At 35.0% G+C, this 20,179-nt stretch overlaps 1 pseudogene; it reads right to left on the bottom strand.

Moving 5' to 3' along the window:
* Positions 1–1,994: 1,994 nt before the first annotated feature.
* LOC149212727 (argininosuccinate synthase, chloroplastic pseudogene) lies at positions 1,995–12,904 on the bottom strand (annotated as a pseudogene).
* Between the last annotated feature and the right edge of the window lie 7,275 nt (positions 12,905–20,179).

Here is a 20,179-nt window from a genome sequence, read left to right as displayed (position 1 = left end):
TGGCGCGCAGTGAGGATTGTTTTCACTGTGCTGATCTGCAAGCTGAGTTAGAAGAAATAAGGACTCAGCAGTCAATGTTAGATGAAAAGCAAAGTCTATTGGATGCAAGATTAGAAGAGCACGATAGGCGTCTTGACGAGCAAAGCAGGAGACTCTTTGATCAGGACCGCATTAATACTGAAAAGTATAAAGCAGAAATCCAGCTTTTTATGCATAAGGCTGCCTCCCTCCAAGAGCAATTCAGGCAGCTCACAAACCGTTGCGCCCATGCCGAAGAATCAATTTCCATTCTGAAATTCATGATGGAAAAGAACGCCATTGCCACCAGCTCCTCCACCGTCAAACAAGAAGCTAAAGATGACAAGTCGGAGGAATCAACGGAGGAATCCAACACATCATGATTGACTGAATGAATTTCAAATGTATCTTTTTGTTATTCTCCTTTATTAGAATCTATACTAGTGTTGTCTTTAATAGTAGCAAAAAAAGCAATCTAAGGACCAAGGGGGTAGCCACTTTTTGTAAACCCCTTGCTCCTTCTCAGTCTGCGCAATCTATGTACCAGAGGATTCAAAATCCTTGTTTTTTTTCAGAATATAATATATAGCAACCGACCATTTCAAAAAAAAAAAAAAAAAAAATTTCATTAAACATAGATATTTTGTTTAGAAAAAAAAAATCAATTTTTTTTTTTTAAACGATTTTATTATTAAAAACAAATTTTACTTTTATTTTTATTTTTATTTATAAATAAAATTATTCAACGGATCTTTTATATTTAAAAAAAAAAATAAACCTATATTTTATATTTTTTAAAAAAAAAATTACATTAAATTTTTTTTTTAAACAATGTTTAAAAAAAAAATGAAAATTAATTTGTTTTTTTAACAATTATTTTTTTTTTTTAACAATTATTTTTTTTTAAACCATTTTTTTTGTTATAATTAAGAAAAGTTTTTTTTTTTTAAATCATTTTAATTTTCTTTTTATTTAAAATTTTAAAAATTATTAAAAAAAAAATTAAAAATTTTAAAAATGAAATCGGTTTTTTTTTTTTTTTTTAATTAAAAATTTTAAAAATTAAATAAAATTTTAAAAACTAAAAATTTTAAAAAATTAATATCGTTTTTTTTTTAAATTAAAAATTTTAATTTTAAAAATTAATTTAAAAAAAAAAAAAAAAAAATTGGCGCCCCCGGTAGCGCCACCACGGGTGGAGGGCCTGCACGCAGGCCCCTCCGTCCCCGGCAGCGCCACCACAGGCGGCCGGGGGCGGGCCCTCGATTCCCAGAATCGAGGGCCCGCCCCCGGCCGCCCGTGGTGGCGCTGCCGGGGGCGAACGGCCTACGCGTTCCATTTCTCCCACGCCCTGTCCAACATCGGCAGTAAAGCAAACCACCTCGCAGTCATAGTTTTCCCTCAACCAAGGCACAATCACTGATGTGTCTAATCCACCACTATAGGCCAAAACCACTTTATTCAATTTTCCACGTATTCCTCCTCCACTCTTTGTCTTTGTTGGTTTTGTATCACCTTCAGCAGCCAATGCCATTTGAATAGCTTGAACTTGGGATACTTTGCTTGAACACCTTGCACGATAAGAAATTGCTTCCCCCAATAATTCACTTGAAGAAAACCCTAGCCTTGAAATTGTTGAGTTTTCATACAAAGAAAAATCTCGTCGAAAGCCTCGTGTATAAGCAGTAGCATTGACTGGCCAAAAGTGTATGCCTTGCGGGTACCAACAACTAGAACTTGCAGGGACGGAGACTGGAACCTTGGAGCAACAGCATATGGAAGTTGCCGACAAATGCGCCATGTCAACCCACAGGAACACTCTATTCCCTGAAAGCTAGTTTGAGATCTGTATACAAGCTAAGGAGGTGAAGAAATGGCAGAAGGGATGCTCTGTTAGGGGTTTCGAAATGGGGTTTAGGGTTTATGGGGATTAAAATGACACGTTCTAAACAGGGTCACATCGAAACATAGACACCTCAACTTTTCATACCAACCAATCTGTTCTCCACCATGTCCACGCGCCCAATACCATGCCTTCCTCCTAGTTCATTCAACACTGCCAATAAATTTGCGGGAGAAAGCTCTTTTCCATTTATTGAAACTGGTATTCCAGATACAATTCCTATCTCCACATATTCTGGTTCTTCTGGCGCTTCCTCTGGATCCACAGTCACTACATACATGTCTTTCTTTGGTTCATTAGCAGGGTCTTCAAGAATATCTCCCTCATGGCTAAGATGCCATAGATTGCGGTCTCTGCTGTAAATTGATTTCTTAGTAACCGGAACAAGAACATTATGTTTCTTTGCATACTCAATGGCATCTTCTCGTCCTTTTATATCCCACTCACGCCATGGTGCGACAACATTGAGTTTTGGATTCAGTGCGAAGAAAGTCAATTCAAATCTAACCTGATCATTGCCTTTCCATGTTTACGGGCTGGTGCCATTTATGAGAGGAAGTATTTGATCGAGGGCCCGCCCCCACTCCCATATCACAGAGAGTCTATTATTGTACAAACAACCTCCACACGACCATCTTTAGCCAGGTTACAGAATATCTTATTGAAAATTTAATATGAATGAAGGTACTCACAGATATTAAAGAATTAGGTCAATAGTCATATTTACTGGAGGATAATAAATTTATTGACTGAATTTGATACATTATTATTATTTATTTCTCTTGACGTTTGAATTCCTTTCTTTAAAGGACGCAGTTTGAAAAATAGGAATATTAATTCTAGAACACATAAATTTACAACTTAAATGGATCAATTCACACTGTAAAATTGTAATTTCTATGTCCTTGAGTTGTTTGAATAATTATCATTCAATAATACAAGAGAAGTATATTGTAAGAATAATAGTATCAAAAATAGAGGAATAATTATCGATATTGTAAATAAAAGGTAGAGAAGACAATATAGGAAGGCAACTTATATGCGATTATGCCTTCATTATTATAATTCTTGTATATCAAAGAAAGAGAACATTGTCATCATGATTTTCCCCTTGTTGCTCCTTTCCAAGTTACACGATGAGTAGAGGGAGAGTGTAGAATGTTATGGAGTGAGTTTTTGTGTTCTTGTGCTATAGTTGTATGAGAGAAGTATGTGTTGCTTCTTGAGTTTGTTGTGTTTTAATAATGGAAATCCTGGTGAGAAATAGGTTTATAAAAACCCCGGAAATTATATGGGACGGATATGATAAATGTATCTATTGAGTTTTTTAAAATTTTTAATTTAAAAAATAAAAAAACACAATATTAATTTTTTAAAATGTTTAATTTTTAAAATTTTATTTAATTTCTAAAATTTTATTTAATTTTTAAAATTTTTAATTTAAAAAAAAAAGAAAAACCGATTTCATTTTTAAAATTTTTAATTTTTTTTAATAATTTTTAAAATTTTAAATAAAAAAAAAATTAAAATTGTTTTAAAAAAAAACTATTCTTAATTATAAAAAAAAAAAAAAATGGTTTAAAAAAAAAAAAATTGTTAAAAAAAAAAAAAATTAATTTTCATTTTTTTTTTAAACATTGTTTAAAAAAAAAAAATTAATGTAATTTTTTTTTTTTTAAATATAACATATAGGTTTATTTTTTTTTTAAATATAAAAGCTCTGTTGGATAATTTTATTTTTAAATAAAAAATAGAAATAAAAATAAAATTTGTTTTTAATAATAAAAGAGATTGTTTAAAAAAAAAAATTTAATTTTGATTTTTTTTTAAACAAAATATCTATGTTTAATAAAAAATAATTACATTTTATTTTTTTTAATAAAAAATACACATTTTTTTTTGTTTTTTAATATTAATTTTATTGGTTTTTAAATTTTTTTCATTAATTTCTAATTTTTTTTTTTAAACTAGTTTGTTTTTAATTTTATTTTTTTTTCTCGTTTTTTTCTAATGTTTTTTTTTTTTTTTTTTCATTTCTCTATTTTTACTTACTTTATATATATATATATATATATATATATATATATATATATTGTGTTTTTTTTGTTTTCCAAATCGTTTTATGGTTTGTGAGATTATTTTTTTAACATTTTTTTTTAAATATTAATTTTACTATTTTTTAAATTTTTTTCATTATTATTTTTTTTTTTTAATTAGTTTGTTTTTAATTTTTTTTCCCTAGTTTTTACTCATGTTTTTTTTCCCTCAATTTTTACTGACTTATATATATCTATATTAATTTTGTTTTTTATTTCCAAATTGTTTTATGGTTTATAAGATATTTTTTTTAACATTCTTTTTTTATTTTTGTCTTTTTTTATATATAATTTTTTATTTGTTTTTTAGAGAGAATAATTTTAATTTGGATTGAAAATTTAATTAATGATGTATAAATATGTAAAATATCGAAAATGAAAAATATCCACCTTCTTCTTTAAATATGCAAATCAATAAAAACCCCACTACAAAAAAAATAAAAATAAAAATAAAAACAAAAAACTATGAAGAGGAAGACCACTTCCAAAATTATTAAATTTACAAAATAATTATTTACATTTCATACATTAGAAAAGTTAAAGTCAAGAAAACATGCTTTTTAAAGAAATGGTCTGATGCAGAATAACCACTTTTTTAAATTGGCATGAAAATCACTACCATTCTAAAACGCAATGTACATAAAAAGAATTTAAAAAAATTAAAGTGCCAAAAACTATGCTCTAAAAAAAACATGTGTGTTCTGCATCACCCCTTTTCAAAATCGGGTCACTTTTTTGCTATCTCTACAAAACGGGTAACAGTATCAGTTCCTGTTTCAAAGTTTACATTGTTTCATATCGAACTCCTGCTGAGATTGTCACAGAAGGTACTTTGAACTTCTTTTCCTTGATCATTGATCCAAGGTGGCTCAAACAAATGTGAAGTACATCTGCTCCACAAAATTTTCATTTCTACCTATTTGAGAAGCTGTCAACAACAACTGTTAACAACAATAAAAATACAGACAACAACTGGATGGTTTAAACTCCTGCGTCAACAAAAGAAACAGATTTCACATCTTGTGAACACCTCCATGTCTTACATCTGCTTACAAATGATGGACTATATAACAAGCCCACAAAACATGGCTTTAAAACAAATGACCCTTCAAGTCAAGCATGTAGAAAAAGACCATTAAGACTTTTTCTCAAAAGATGAAACACTTCATCATTATCTCCATCTTGGAGACCAAATTAACTTCTCTCAAGTTAGCATTGCATCACATGCATGTTTACAACAAAGCAATCAACCCTTCAAGTTAATCACACATACATATTCAAATACAAGGAAATCATAAACATCCCTGTGTTCATCCACATCAAGTTTATGCATGCATTTCATCCTTCAACTTTCGCTTAAGCACACTGTACTTCCAAAGCTGAAATGAAATATAATGTTGCAGCAAATAAAGTGAGTCTCCTCAACTTTTCCATTCACCATCTTGGTAACAACCTGCGACTTGCATTCCGTCAACAAATAAATGCAAACAGATGCATCAATAGACATAGAATCTTTAATTGGATAAGAACTCTAACCATTTCTTACCAATCCATTTCAAAGGTTTTTCCTTTGTTTGCACGTTAGCATCAACATGTGAATCATCCTGAGACACATCATTCATGGAATCTTCCTTTCCATCCCTACCATTTTCTCTTTCCACCTTCTTCAGCTTTTGCGGAAGCATTGTTGGATTCAGAGTCCAACACCTTTCAGGAAGATGCCCTTGCTTATGGCAGTAAGTGCAACACATGTGCATCCTCTTGACAACATGATTTGCCTTGTCTTGTGGACCATTCGTTTCTTGCTTCCTTTCCTTCAAAAGTTTCCTGCATGTGGCTATCCTCTTCGAACATCTAGAAACATTATGGTTATTCAAACCACAAAAGGAAAAATCAATTCTTTTCCCATACTTATATGGAAAGTTATGATGCTGAACATAATGAAAAGGAATATGATTAGAAACAGATTTATACATGCCTCTTTCACATTTATTACCTTCATGAGGAGGTGAAGCAAATGAAGGAGTGGCTCCCTTTGGAACACCATCAATCTCTTCAAGGCTTTTAGAGTTTCCACAACTCTCTGGTTCAAGTGTATGCTTCTGAACCCCTGCATCCTGCAAATGATGTTTCAAGCTATTGCATTCCTCCTGAATACAATCTTTACACTTCTAAGGTAGAAGACCTGCAATGAAACTCCTTCTTGGAACTGTTTCAATGGTCTTCATGGCAGCTTTGGAACTTTCTCCATAAGACTATCCATAGCCAAGACTTAAATACTTAGGCCTTTCCTCAACCATTATTGGTTCAACAATACCTTGCGCATGCCTGCCCAAGCCTTTTCCTTCATAGCCCATCTTGGACATTAACTTGGAACTTACTCCTTTGGTATGTTTTTCAAAAGAACCAATACAAACATTCTTAGAGGAATTTGAAGAGAAACTGGAATTATTTATCTCTTCTTCAAGCTGATACTTGACTAAGGCTTCTTTTGCAACAAAGCGTTGTGTCTCCAACTCATGCATCTTTTCTAGGTTCATATTTGTAATATGAAGTTGTCTCTCCATTTCTTGTAATTTGTCAGAAATCAACTTCTTCTCTTTCTCTACGGAATTCAACTTCTCTAAGTATGCTGCTCTCACCATATCCATCATGATGAATAAGTCTTGCTTCATGTCTCCATTAAAGAAGCTTGTGAAGAAAGGACAATTTGAGGACTCACTTGTAGAAGTTGTCATTATCAAAATGAACAAAAGAACTTCAAACAAGATTAATAAAGAGCTTATTCAAGCAACATTTTGCCACAAACCTCTTGTGCTTCAAGGATTGCTTTGAGGTTTTTTGGGATAAGAAGATTGCCTTCAGCCCTTCTTCATTCTTATCCTTCCTGGACTGAGCTATCAATATCTTTTCCTTCACCTCTGCAAACTTAAACAATAGTCAGTCTGCAAACAAGCATACAATCAATCCTTGACTGCCCATAAACCATTCAGACAAGCAACCTTTTCTCTGTGAATCAAACATTCTGATTTGATATCACCTGCTCTGGTATAACCAGCTTTGATATCACCTTCTTTGAAGATGGGGTTAATCAAACTTAAGCTCTGATACCACCTGATCTAAAAAATGGAGCACTAAAGGCTTCTTGTCAAGGTTACAAGAACCTCTCCCACTTCCAAAGCTTAAATATTCCTAAGACCTTATGATTAACCAATTGCGGAATTAAAAGTGTTTGAAAATAGGTGTATGCTTGTGTTTGTTTTTAAGTTGTTTATGTCTTAATTTCTGTTGTTTGCGCTGATATGTAAATACATGTAACAGTAAAACAATGCAGCAAATAACAAACACATAAGACAAAAATTTAATTAGGAGTTCACCCAAAATTCTTGGGCTACGTCTCCGTGAGCACTAGTCAACTCAACTAGGCTCTCTGGGAATATGGCATGAGTTTTTTTACAAGATCCACGCTCAACTCCATTGAATTACACAGAAACAATGGGCTTAGAACACCATCCTATCCCTGGCTCTGAAGCTCTCAGGCTTCCTAGCTCTGGCTCTCGGCTCTGACTCTGGATCTGGCTCTTGGATCTCTGGCTTTTGCTTCTTGGATATTTCTCTCGCCCTGCGTGTCTCTGTAGTTCGCTTGACCTTCAAGCGACTCTTCAGCAACCTTCCAGCGACCTTCAGCAACAACTCGCTGCCGTCAATTGAGCTCTCAAGTTCACTCGACCTCCAAGTGACTCTAAAAACTCTCTGTGCGCTTAGCTCTCGCTAGCTACCTCGTGGGTTCTCTGGCTCCTTTGAGATATTCTTCCGGCTCTGCGGCTTCCCCAACGGTTTCTCTACGTGTCATTATTCCTCTGCGGCATTGCAGCTTCTCTGCTCCTTGTCTCTTCGACTGGCCATCTGGCTCTGTGGCTCTTTCGGCATTACAAACACATCATTGTCTACAAAACACTCGCTTGCAACGTGGCACAATGATCATGAGCTGTTACAAAGGAATCAGGCCTTCCTTTAGGCAAAAACCCAAAAATGGGATAAAATTCCATTACACAAATATTTACCGGAAATACTCAATCGGGCGTGAAATTCAGACTTCAAATTCCATGAAATCGCCTCTATAAACCCTATCGGGTCCGCCTTTCATTGACTCATCGCAATCACATAGGCGGGAGGTCAAAAACCTCAATACACGGGAAATACACAGAAATCCCGAATTCCCGGATTTCAAATCTTATGAAATCGGGTTTATAATTCCCATCGGGTCTATCCTTTATCAGCTTATCGCAAGTTGCGTGCCCAACGACCCTTTGCATTGGGGATCACCGATGACCTGATTGCCAATCGCTGATATCGGTGTATCGCTATTGGCCCCATCACTATATCGCACATCCCAATCGCAACAGCCCCAGGGGTCTTCCCTTTGGTTATGCCGATCACCGATATCGCACCTCGCGTATCGCATCGGTGGGGTCTATGTGCCTACTCCTCCGATCGTCGATCGGTCGATCGCTCCGATCGCCGATTATCGCAATCGCTCCATCACACTGAATGTATATCGCATATTGCCCTGCTTGGGGTCCCAATATCACATGCGGGCCTATCTCTGACACGATAAGTCAGAGGTCGCAGTGGGGGATCCCTTTCGCCTCTGCTTTAAGTCCTCCGCTTTTCACATTTGCGATGCGATTTCCTTTATAAGGCCTTAAGCCCATTTTTGGAAGAATTTGCCTCCTTTTCAAAGGACATTGGCAAACTTCTTTCAGCGATAACTTCTTTATCTGAAGTCCATTTTAGCCCATTCAAATTGCAATAGATTCAGAGTGAAAAGATCTACGCAATGGGACTATTTCCAAGAAAAGTTCTTGACTTTCATTTTTCCTCTGCGAGAAACACTTTAAACTTAGAATTCTATCCAGGATCCATTTTGGATCATCGATAGAGATCATGCTTAATTATTTATTGCAAATTTATTGAAAACCGAAAGAATGAAAAAACTAAATCATCCATCCCAGAATCCGATAGAGATCATGCTAAATGCCACATCGTTGTCTTTTCATTCATGCTTTAAAGATGCCTCCCTTTGTCCATCCTCTCCATTATCATCGTTAAGCATAGCCACTTAGACACACAAAAACATACGGCAAACATGGACAAATTCTTACCATATTGAAATCTTAAACATTACGCTCATTTATCCAATGATTTAGAATTAAATTCCAAATTTTTAGGTGTCAGCTCGTCTAGTCTTTTCAGCTATCCTTTGCCTAAATTGTATGATTGTTTATTGTGGAAAAAGGAGAAGGAAGGAAGATCTCTCGCTTACCGATGAAAAAAGCAAATGTATATCTTGATGGTGATTTCATACATACGGAGATTTCTAAAACACACAAACTATATCAAATAAAACATATAACACAAACAAAAACTCCACAGCCCATCGGACAAACCGAGGGAGAGCCTTGACGTTCATCACCATGTGCATTCGTCTCTTAAACTTATTGAGTGAGGGATGTTTTTTTTCATTTCCTTCTTTATTCGCTGTTTTGCATAATAAACAAGATTGTTATTATTGCATGACATGGTAGAACAGCGCAGAGAAAGAGCGAGATGAGAGAACCATTAGAGAGATAAAAGAAAATGATCAAATTTAAATGTAAATGTATTTTAGGAAAGCAAGTTTGAAATAGGAATTCACCTTAAACATTAAATTTAATAAACTCTTCGTGATCCTGCACATTTAAATTTAAATCCACGCTAAACTCTTCGTGATCCTGCACATTTAAATTTAAATCCACGGTTAAGATCTAAAGTTCGCTTGACATTTCAATCCCCGTACAGATTTAATTTAACCTTTGTTCAAATCTTAAATTTAAATTTAAGTGTAATCTCGGTTGTTCTCGTTTTGGGGACTTTCTTCTCGACTCTCCTTTCAAGATTTGAATTGCTATGACTCATCAAGTACTTTCAAAGTTTGTTTTAATTTTTGTTAAAAATTTAAATTTAAATCTGAGTTTGCCTAATATCAATTTCGAATTTATTTCAACCTTTAAATTTATAATTTTATTTTTCTTGGGACCCACTTCGATGAATTTTTCGATCCATAAAAAATCTTCAAAATATAAATATATACTCTTGATGTGTGGGAATCTTCTTGGCATAGAGATATGGCGGGACTATGGTGTTTGCTTGAGAACAAAGATCATAGTGACTTATATACTGGAAATTTAGTTTGAATAGTTTTATTAGGAGTTCTCTATAATGCGACTTTTTGAGATTCCGGTGACGGAATCCGGCGGAAGAAATTGAGATGAAATCATGATTTGTTGCAGTTAAAATGGTTTTTTAACTGCATATTCGGATTCAGCACCTTGAAAAACCCCTGGGACGGTTTCATTGTGCATAAATTAGCTATCAAACTTGGATTCCAATAAATTACTGCCGGATTTTCACCGGAAAAAATCGCCGGAAAAGGCTTTCAAAAAGTCGCGTTAAAAACTAGTGCGTTTTATTATAAGATATGAATTTTAGGTAAAAGAGCATAAGATATTATTTTAAGTTATTATATCAAATAATTTCAATAATTAAATGGCGACTTTGTCAATATACATGTAAAAAGAATAAAAGGCAATGAATAGTATTATTAAATTATAATAATGTAATTAATTTCTTCAAATGAATATTAATGTTCTTAAAATTATCAATAACGTTTTCACATAATTTTTTTTTGATAACATTCTTTGATTAAGGACGTTTTCTTCCTTCAATTTATTACAAAGGCCTTTTTATACACATTGTCTAAACATTTTATAAAATTAATGGAAAAAAAAAGGAGGAGATTGACTTTCTTATTGCAACACTCCTCCACAACGATGGTGATTTAGCTCTTAAATTCATTTTATCATTTCAGTGTTTTTCAATGGGTTTCTATCTATATAGTAGTATTCTGTTGTAAAATAATACCATATAGATGTCTCCAAATAATTCTATTCCTAATGATGTTATAGATACAAGGGTTTCTTTTATCTCATTTTAAAAATTAAGTAAAATAATGATTTTGATCTAAATTTTAGGATAATTGGCTACTGAATTCAAAATCTTCTTTATGTGAGGTCCAAGAGAATAAACCCTCTAATTTTTAATATGTTATCTTGTTAGTATTTCATATGATAACGTTTTCCATTTGTAAGTTTCATAACTACTATCTCTATCTATTCCATTCATAAAACCTAGTACGGTGTAGGAAAATTCACGATGGCGTTCATGGAAAAAGGGGATGTGTAAAGACTTTTAAGGTAGGAATTCCAAAGGGAGTTGTCTATAATGCGACTTTTTGGAGATTCCGGTGACGGAATCCGGCGGAAGAAATTGAGGTTAAATCTTGATGTTTTGCAGTTAAAATGGTTTTTTAACTGCATATTTGGATTCAGCACCCTGCAAAACCCCTAGGACGCTTTGATTGTGCAGAAACTAGCTATCAAACTTGCGATTCCAATAAATTGCTACTGGATTTTGACCGGAAAAACCCACCAGAAAGACTTCCAAAAAGTCGCATTATAGACAACTCCATTCCAAAGGCCCACATGACATAGAATAGACGGTGAGGACGTGCACTATTAAATCACTCCATGATGGGAAAAAATCCAACCATGTTGAAGATAGGCATAGCCTAGATCAGGTATGATATTAGGATGATTTTAATGATCTAGATAACCCTAGGTGGTACTTTCTCTAACTACACAATGTGAATGGAACGTTGCTTTCTTGTATGTATAACATAAAATCCCTTTTTTAATCTTAACTACGTATTGAATTTATATGGTTGTATTTTAATTGGTTTAACGGATACAAATTTATATATTTTTTAAAATTATTATTTTGATTTGGATACCTAAATAGAAGTTAAATAAATATATAAAAATAATATTAATTCAATTTACATAGAATATTTTAAGAAAAAGATTGTTTTTTTGAATATTTTTTGGATTAATTATATAATAAATGATTTAGAATAATTTAATGTGATTCATCTTTTTACTTAAAAATGGTAAAAAATGATTATTTTCTTTTAGTTAAATTCAATTTGATTCTAGTAACTTTTTATTGTGTTAAATTATATAATATTTTATATATTTTCTAACAATAATATTTTGTTAATAGTATTTTAAAATATTCTTAAATTTTTATTATTTGGTATTATTTTAACAATTTATTTATAAAATTATATAATAAAATTAATTTATATTCTATTGATATAAATTTTTAATATAAAATATAAATAATTTTTTTAATATAATAAAATAGGCAACAAATAATAAATATATATTTTTATATTTTTATTTAAAATATTTGTATTCTTTTTTTTGCTAAAGCAAGTGAATATCCTTCTATTTCCATCAACCAAAAGAAGTATTACAATATATACAATCCGCTAGATTAAATCATGGAGTCCGAAGATATCCAGGCTATTCTGCCATGAATATAACCCTCCAAACTAACTAAAGGATCATCTATTCTCACAAATGGTGCTCTCGGTTAACCGAAAACTCCCCGTCGAACTCCACAGTATCTTCAACATAAACTTACAAAGTTTGAACATACAAGTGGCCCCACAAAATTGCATGACTAAATCGGACCGTTGAATCCCGCTACGCAAATGAACGGCACGGAGAAATATCGGAATGCCAAGATGCTCGAGCTTTACGGCGTGATGGAGGGTGGTAAATCGTACCCTACCCTTGCTACGTGTCGAGAGCCTAGTGGAATCACTCTCAAAGCGCCCAAACCACTTACCATTTAAAATCACAGCGATCGCCTGGAAAATGCTTGGAGACCGCTTTAAAGCCTGGATCGCCAGCCTGAAATAGGAAAACATGAGAATCTCCATCGCCGGGAGGGTTCACTCGTTCTTCCCCCGATATCCTACTTCGGGACTCTCGACTGACGCAGCCATTGACTGAACATAAAAACCTTGTGTAGCAATATACAAGAAAACGAGACTGGTTAACTTACCCCATAGTCTAATTCAACCAATCAGAGTTTTACCTTCTTCAAGGTACCAACCACGGAACTGTGTTTGAATATGCATACTGTGCTTCATTCTGTGCTTTCCCTACTTACCCAATAGCTAAAAATTTCTCTATCCTCTATCGCCTGTTCATTGTAGAGAGCCTTTAATCTGCTCTGCAGCACCTCCATCCACTTCATCTCAATCTTGCTTTCTGAATTGATCACTCCTTGGTTGGCCAGTAAATCAGCTAGTTTATTGGCTTTCCAGCAAACATGCTTGAAGCTAACAGTTTTGAGACTCAGGAGATGTTTTTGAATTCTTTGGTACACTTGTAATAGTCTCCAGTGTTTTGAGACCCTTTCTGGCGCTTTTCCACAACTGATTCTCTTCACCGCCTTTATAGAGATCTCTGAGTCAGCTTCAATAATGACATTTGAGTTGTGATTTAGTATAAGAAGCTCTAGACATTGTTCCAAGGCCATTAATTCAGCCATGTTATTAGTGGCTCTGCCTAAATGGCAGTGGAAAGTAAAGATTATATTTCCTTCTTCATCTCTTAACACCCCTCCATAACCAGCTGTACCAGGGTTGCTTTTTGAAGCACCATCAATATTGCATTTCAGATTGTTGGGTCCCTATAATACTAGTGATTACCCCATTACTATTGTAGTTGTACCCCTTATTAATATTTTTGTGCCCCTATTATCCCCATATTGTTATTACTGTGCCCCATAGAATCCCTCTATTGTTATTTTTGTGGCTTTATATTATTATTGTTAGGTCGACTGGGTTATATTGTGACTCCTTAGACTCCTATATATAGAAAGGAGGTTTTGTCATTTGAATCATCCAAGAATTGTTCATTTATGTAATGTAAAGGAGGTGTCCCCCTCGAAGAGGCTGAATTCTAAGGCGTTGATCTATCTTTTCTATATTTTTCTTGAGCTGGTTCCATAACATTTGGTATCAGAGCTTTGGATTCTAGGGTTTCGCTGCTCCAAATAGGTCATCGTGGCATTTTCACTATAATTTTTTTTCTGCGACATTTCAGAAGTTGCAAAAAAAACCCATTTGAGAAGAAATCGCACTGAACCTCGGGTCCGAATTCAGAGCTTTTCGCGTTATATTTGCGGAGATATGATCTGAGGAAGTTGGTCTTTTTGCAGACTCCTGAATTACATTCCAAACAGGTGACCTGGGGAAAATGTCATAACTTTCTCTCTGGGGTTCAGATTGAAATTTCGTAAGAAGGTACAGAAAGAGGACGGACTGTAGTTTCTTGTATGCATTTTTCAGATCCAAAGGTCGAAACAGTGACTCGTGGCACGTCGTACAAGTTCACTCTACTGAACTAGTCTATAATCAAGTCATTGTGGGAGATTTCGCATAACTCTTCCTTGGAGAATCCAATTTGGGTCAGACTTGTGGCATTGGAAAGAGGACACAGAGGGCTACTGCAGGTCATAAATTTAGATCTAGATGATTGGAAGTAGAGAGATACATCAGAGGCAATATCGAGCTCCTACAAAGTGAAAAAAGGTGTGTAGATTTTCTTAAATTTTTGCTTAAGCTTGGTTTGAAAATTTATTTTGAAGGAATTCAAAGGGCATAGTAGAGCATTATTATCAGTAACTGATGCCCCGAGGAAAGAAAATGCAAACACCTAGTAAGGAACCTGAAAGCTCTAGCATGACTCATGAAGAAGAGGAAGAAATGCAACATGATATATCAAAATTACAAGACCAAGTGCAACAACTGTCCCTTGCACAAAAAGGAATAGAATCTAAGATGGATGGTTTAAAGAGAGGAGTAGAAGCTAAGATGGAATTTTTAAAGAAAGGTGTAGAAGCTAAGATGAATGACGTGGAAGTTAAGATGGATGATTTGAAGATAGATTTGAAGACAGACATGGAAGAATTGAAGATAAATATGAATAATTTGCTACAAGAAAGGGTCACTAATGGTGAAAGGGTAGTAAAGGAAACTCATGATGAGAACAAAAGAAATGTTAATCATGATTCCATAGACTCTAATGTTGGATCAAAGACCCACCATATTCCAAAAATCGATATGAGGAAGTTTGATGGCAAGGATCCCGCAACATGGATATTACAGATGGAATAATTTTTGTGAAAAACACACAAAAGGTACGTATTGCAACTTTATATTTGGAACCAAATCAGTTTGTATGGTATCAATGGCTTTGCTCTCGTAAACAATTTATCACTTGGGCAATTTTTACGGAAGAATTGATAGCACATTATGAGGATACAAAAAGCAACACTTTTTTTAGCCAATTGATAAGTCTCAAACAAAAGGGTTCAATAATGGAGCACATTGAGGAGTTCCAAAAATTGAACATAAGGGTAAAAGATATTCCAGAGGAGCATAGGATTGATGTGTTCATAGGGTCTTTAAAGGATAATATCCAACATGATGTTCGCCTTTGGGAACCTGATTCATTAGAGAAGGCATTCAGGTTAGCAAGAAAAATGGAAAGCAAAATTATGGCAACCAGGAAGCATACCACTCACAACTATAAAGACGGAAGTGTTGTTGCCCCTAGTCTTCCACAACCTATAAGGTTGACACCACAACAATTGGAAGAAAAAAGAGCAAAAGGGCTTTGTTACAGTTGTGATAGCAAATACACTAAAGGTCATAAGTGTGCTGAGAAGAAATTATTCTACATAGATTGTGAAGAGGAAGAAGAAAAGGAGCAAGAAAGGTCAAAAGAAGAGGATATACTCCAGGAACAAAGCCTAGATAAAGAACAAATAAATCCGACCATATCTTGTAATGCATTGGTGGGAATTACCACTCCTCAAACCATCAAGATAGAAGGACAAATCAAGAAGAAAAAGGTAATAGTGTTGATTGATTCAGGAAGCACCCACAATTTTATTCATTGTAAGGTAGCAAAAGAATTGAATTGCTTCCTATATCCAGCACCAGAGTGTCAAGTGATGATTGCAAATGGAGGAACAATAAATTTCTCGGAAAGTGCCATAATATCAAGCTATCCATGGGAGAATATGTATTGACTAGCCCAATGCTTTCCATTCCAATGGGAGGTGCTGATGTTGTACTAGGAGTCCAATGGCTACAATCCTTGGGTACAATAGCTTTTAATTTTCAAGAACTTTTCATGAAATTTTCTGTGGAAGGAAAGGAAGTTGAATTAAGGGGTATTGCAGGGAAACCAGGAAAGATAATCAGCTCTAATGGTATGACAAAGCTTCTAAAAAAGGAACAAAGAGGTGTAATTGCACAATTATGTTCGCTAGATGTTTCCACATTGGAATCATCTATTTCTCCAGATCTCCAAAAAGTCTTGGACAATCATTCCAAGGTATTTGAGACTCCCAAAGGTCTCCCACCTATGCGTGATCATGATCATGCTATTCATCTGATTCCAGGAAGTGTTCCTCCAAACATCAGGCCGTACAGATATCCCTATGCCCAAAAGAGTGAAATTGAACGTATGGTTGCAGAAATGCTAGAGGCTGGTATAATTCAACCGTCAAAGTTCTTTCTCTGCTCCAGTAGTATTGGTGCACAAGAAGGATGGATCATGGCGCATGTGTCCGGATTATAGGGAGCTCAACAAGCTCACTATTAAAGATAAGTTTCCCATTCCTGTCATTGATGAATTACTGGATGAATTGCATGGATCAATTTACTTCACCAAGTTGGATCTTCGTTCAGGATATCATCAAATCAGAATGAAGATTGAAGACATTCCGAAAACAACATTTAGAACTCATGAGGGTCATTATGAATTTTTGGTCATGCCTTTTGGCCTTACCAATGCACCTTCAACATTTCAAGGTTTGATGAATTCAATTTTCAAACCATTCCTTAGAAAATTTGTGTTAGTATTTTTTGATGATATACTAATCTACAGCAAGTCTTGGAAGGATCATGTTGAACATGTTGACAGGGTGCTACAACTATTGGAGGAGAAACAATTATATGCAAAAAGATCCAAATGTTTCTTTGGAGTACAAGAGGTGGAATATCTGGGTCATATTGTATCTCATGAAGGAGTTAAGGTAGACCCTAGCAAAATTAAAGCCATTAAGGAATGGAAAATCCCCACATCCATAAAGCATCTGCGAGGATTTCTCGGGTTGACAGGGTATTATCGCAAGTTTGTTAAGAATTATGGGAGAATAGCAGCACCTCTAACAACATTATTGAAGAAAGATGCATTTTCATGGACTCCAGAAGCAACAAAGGCCTTCGAACATCTTAAAGAGGCAATGTGCCAAGCACCGGTCTTAGCTACACCGGACTTCACAAAAACCTTTATTGTGGAATGTGATGCTTCAGGAAATGGAATTGGTGTTGTTTTAATGCAAGATGAAAGACCCATTGCTTTTGAAAGTCGTCCAATCAAGGGAAAGTTTTTACACAAAGCTATTTATGAGAAGGAAATGTTGGCAATACTCCATGCACTTAAGAAATGGCGACCCTACCTAATGGGAAGACACTTCAAGGTAAAAACGGATCATGATAGCCTTAAATACTTTTTAGAACAAAGATTATCCTCTGAAGAGCAACAAAAGTGGGTCACAAAGATGTTGGGTTATGACTTTGAAATCATCTACAAAAAAGGGAAGCAAAATGTGGTGGCAGATGCACTCTCAAGAAAGGATGAGGATGTGGAAGCATTGTTGTGCGCCATTTCTATTATCCAACCAGATTGGATAAACGAAGCAAGGGAGGAATGGAAGAATGACGAAGAAGTGTGGGCACTTATTCGAAAGTTACAACAAGATTCCAGTACGTCTGATACATTTAGCTGGCAAAATGATTCGTTATGGTACAAAGATCGCTTATACCTCTGTAAGAATTCCCAGCTAAAACAAAAGATTCTTATGGAATTGCACACTTCTCCCTTAGGAGGGCACTCAGGATTTTTAAAAACTTACCACAGGGTTAAGAAGGAATTTTTTTGGGATGGCCTTAAATCAGATATTCAAAAGTTTGTGGCGGAATGTTTGGTTTGCCAACAAAATAAAGTTGAAACAATTAAGACACCGGGTCTATTACAACCTTTATCCATTCCAAGCCAACGTTGGGAGGAGGTTTCAATGGATTTTATCACAGGTTTACCCAAGTCTGAGGGAAAGAGTGTCATCATGGTGGTAGTTGACAGACTTACCAAGTATGCACACTTTTGTGCATTATCACATCCATTTAAAGCCAGTACAGTTTCTACTGCATTTATGGAAACAATTCAAAAGCTACATGGAAACCCAAAGATTATTGTAAGTGACAGAGATCCCATTTTCACTGGAAATTTTTGGACAGAATTATTTTCTTGTCTTGGTACTCAGTTAGCTCATAGCTCATCTTATCATCCTCAATCTGATGGGCAAACTGAGATAGTAAACAAATGTTTGGAAGGATATCTTCGTTGCTTTGTATCTGATAAACAGACACAATGGGTCAAATGGTTGCCTCTGGCTGAATGGTGGTATAACACTTCCTTCCATACAGCAACAAAAATGACCCCATTTATGGCACTTTATGGGTATCAACCACCATCCATCACATCATATTTAAGAGAAAATTCTAAGGTTCAAGCAGTGGAACATCACATCGAACATCAACAACAAGTCCTCCAACTCTTAAAGGATAACCTCGTGTTGGCACAAAATAGAATGAAACAACAGGCAGATCAACATCGCAGTGAAAGAAGTTTTGATGTAGGTGATTGGGTATTCCTACGGCTACAACCATATAAGCAAATGTCCCTCAAGCAAGCTAAGAAGGATAATAAATTATCACCAAAGTATTATGGTCCATACAAGGTGTTGCAAAAGATTGGTACTATGGCATACAAATTGGAGCTTCCTGCAGCTTCTCGATTGCACCCAGTTTTCCATGTTTCATGTTTAAAGAAGGTTATAGGTGACAAGCTCCCAGTTCAAACAATATTGCCAGAACTTGATGAGGAAGGAAAAATTATATTGGAACCGGAAGCAGTCACAGAAACAAGAACTCGACAGCTACGAAATCGATCAATTTCAGAGTATCTTATCAAGTGGAAGAACTTATCCGCTGAAGATTCCACATGGGAGGATGAGAATTTTATACAGAAGCATCCAGAACTTCTCAAGCGTTGAGGACAACACTTTTTTGAAGGAGAGGGGCATGTTGGGTCCCTATAATACTAGTGATTACCCCATTACTATTGTAGTTGTACCCCTTATTAATATTGTTGTGCCCCTATTATCCCCATATTGTTATTATTGTGCCCCATAGAATCCCTCTATTGTTATTTTTGTGGCTTTATATTATTATTGTTAGGTCAGATGGGTTATATTGTGACTCCTTACACTCATATATATAGAAAGGAGGTTTTGTCATTTGAATCATCCAAGAATTTTTCATTTATGTAATGTAAATGAGGTTGCCCCCTCGAAGAGGCTGAATTCTAAGGTGTTGATCTATCTTTTCTATATTTTTCTTGAGCTGGTTCCATAACATAGATAACCTTTCGGTGGAGGTTGCCATATCTCCTTTTCCATGTCTAAATCTCTTTCCTTTCTGTTAAGACCATTGTAAGTGATCTCCTGCATGCCCAGATGCCTCAGGGATTTCAAATCAGTCGAAGTGGGAGGCTTCTTGGGATAAGTGCTCATATTGGTGGACACTGTCTCCTTGATCTGTTTCAAGATCAGATCAATCAGGCGAAGAGGAGTAGTTTTTTCATCTTTGAAAATTCTTTTATTCCTTTCTTTCCAAACATTCCAGATAATGAAACTTGGAGTAAAGGTCCAGGCCAGATTAAGGATCTCATACTCCGAATAATTTTTCCTCCACTTATTCAGGGTATTAATGATGCTACCCTTATCTCTGTCTGTCTGTTGGAAAATGGTGTAAAAGGAATCCCACAGCCAGGTGGTATAGGTGCAACTATTGAGAATATGCTCCATTATCTCCTCTTGAGCTTCACATAATTGACATTTAGAAGGTCCAATAACCCCCATCTTCCTCATATTGTCCCAAGTTAATATTTTCTTGTGAAGAACTAACCACATAAAGAGCTTGATCTTCATCCATCCTTGGTGACTCCAAAGCTGTTGCCAGGATTTCGCCAAGATACAAGGATCAAGGTTTAGGATTAATCTTTTTGCT

Source organism: Pinus tabuliformis, chromosome 1_1 (genome assembly GCF_031772625.1).
Source record: "Pinus tabuliformis cultivar Carrire ecotype Pingquan chromosome 1_1, CPIR1, whole genome shotgun sequence".
Classification (NCBI taxonomy): domain Eukaryota; kingdom Viridiplantae; phylum Streptophyta; class Pinopsida; order Pinales; family Pinaceae; genus Pinus; species Pinus tabuliformis.
The sequence above is the reverse complement of the archived record's forward strand: the minus strand, read 5'-3'. Positions and strand labels throughout refer to the sequence as shown.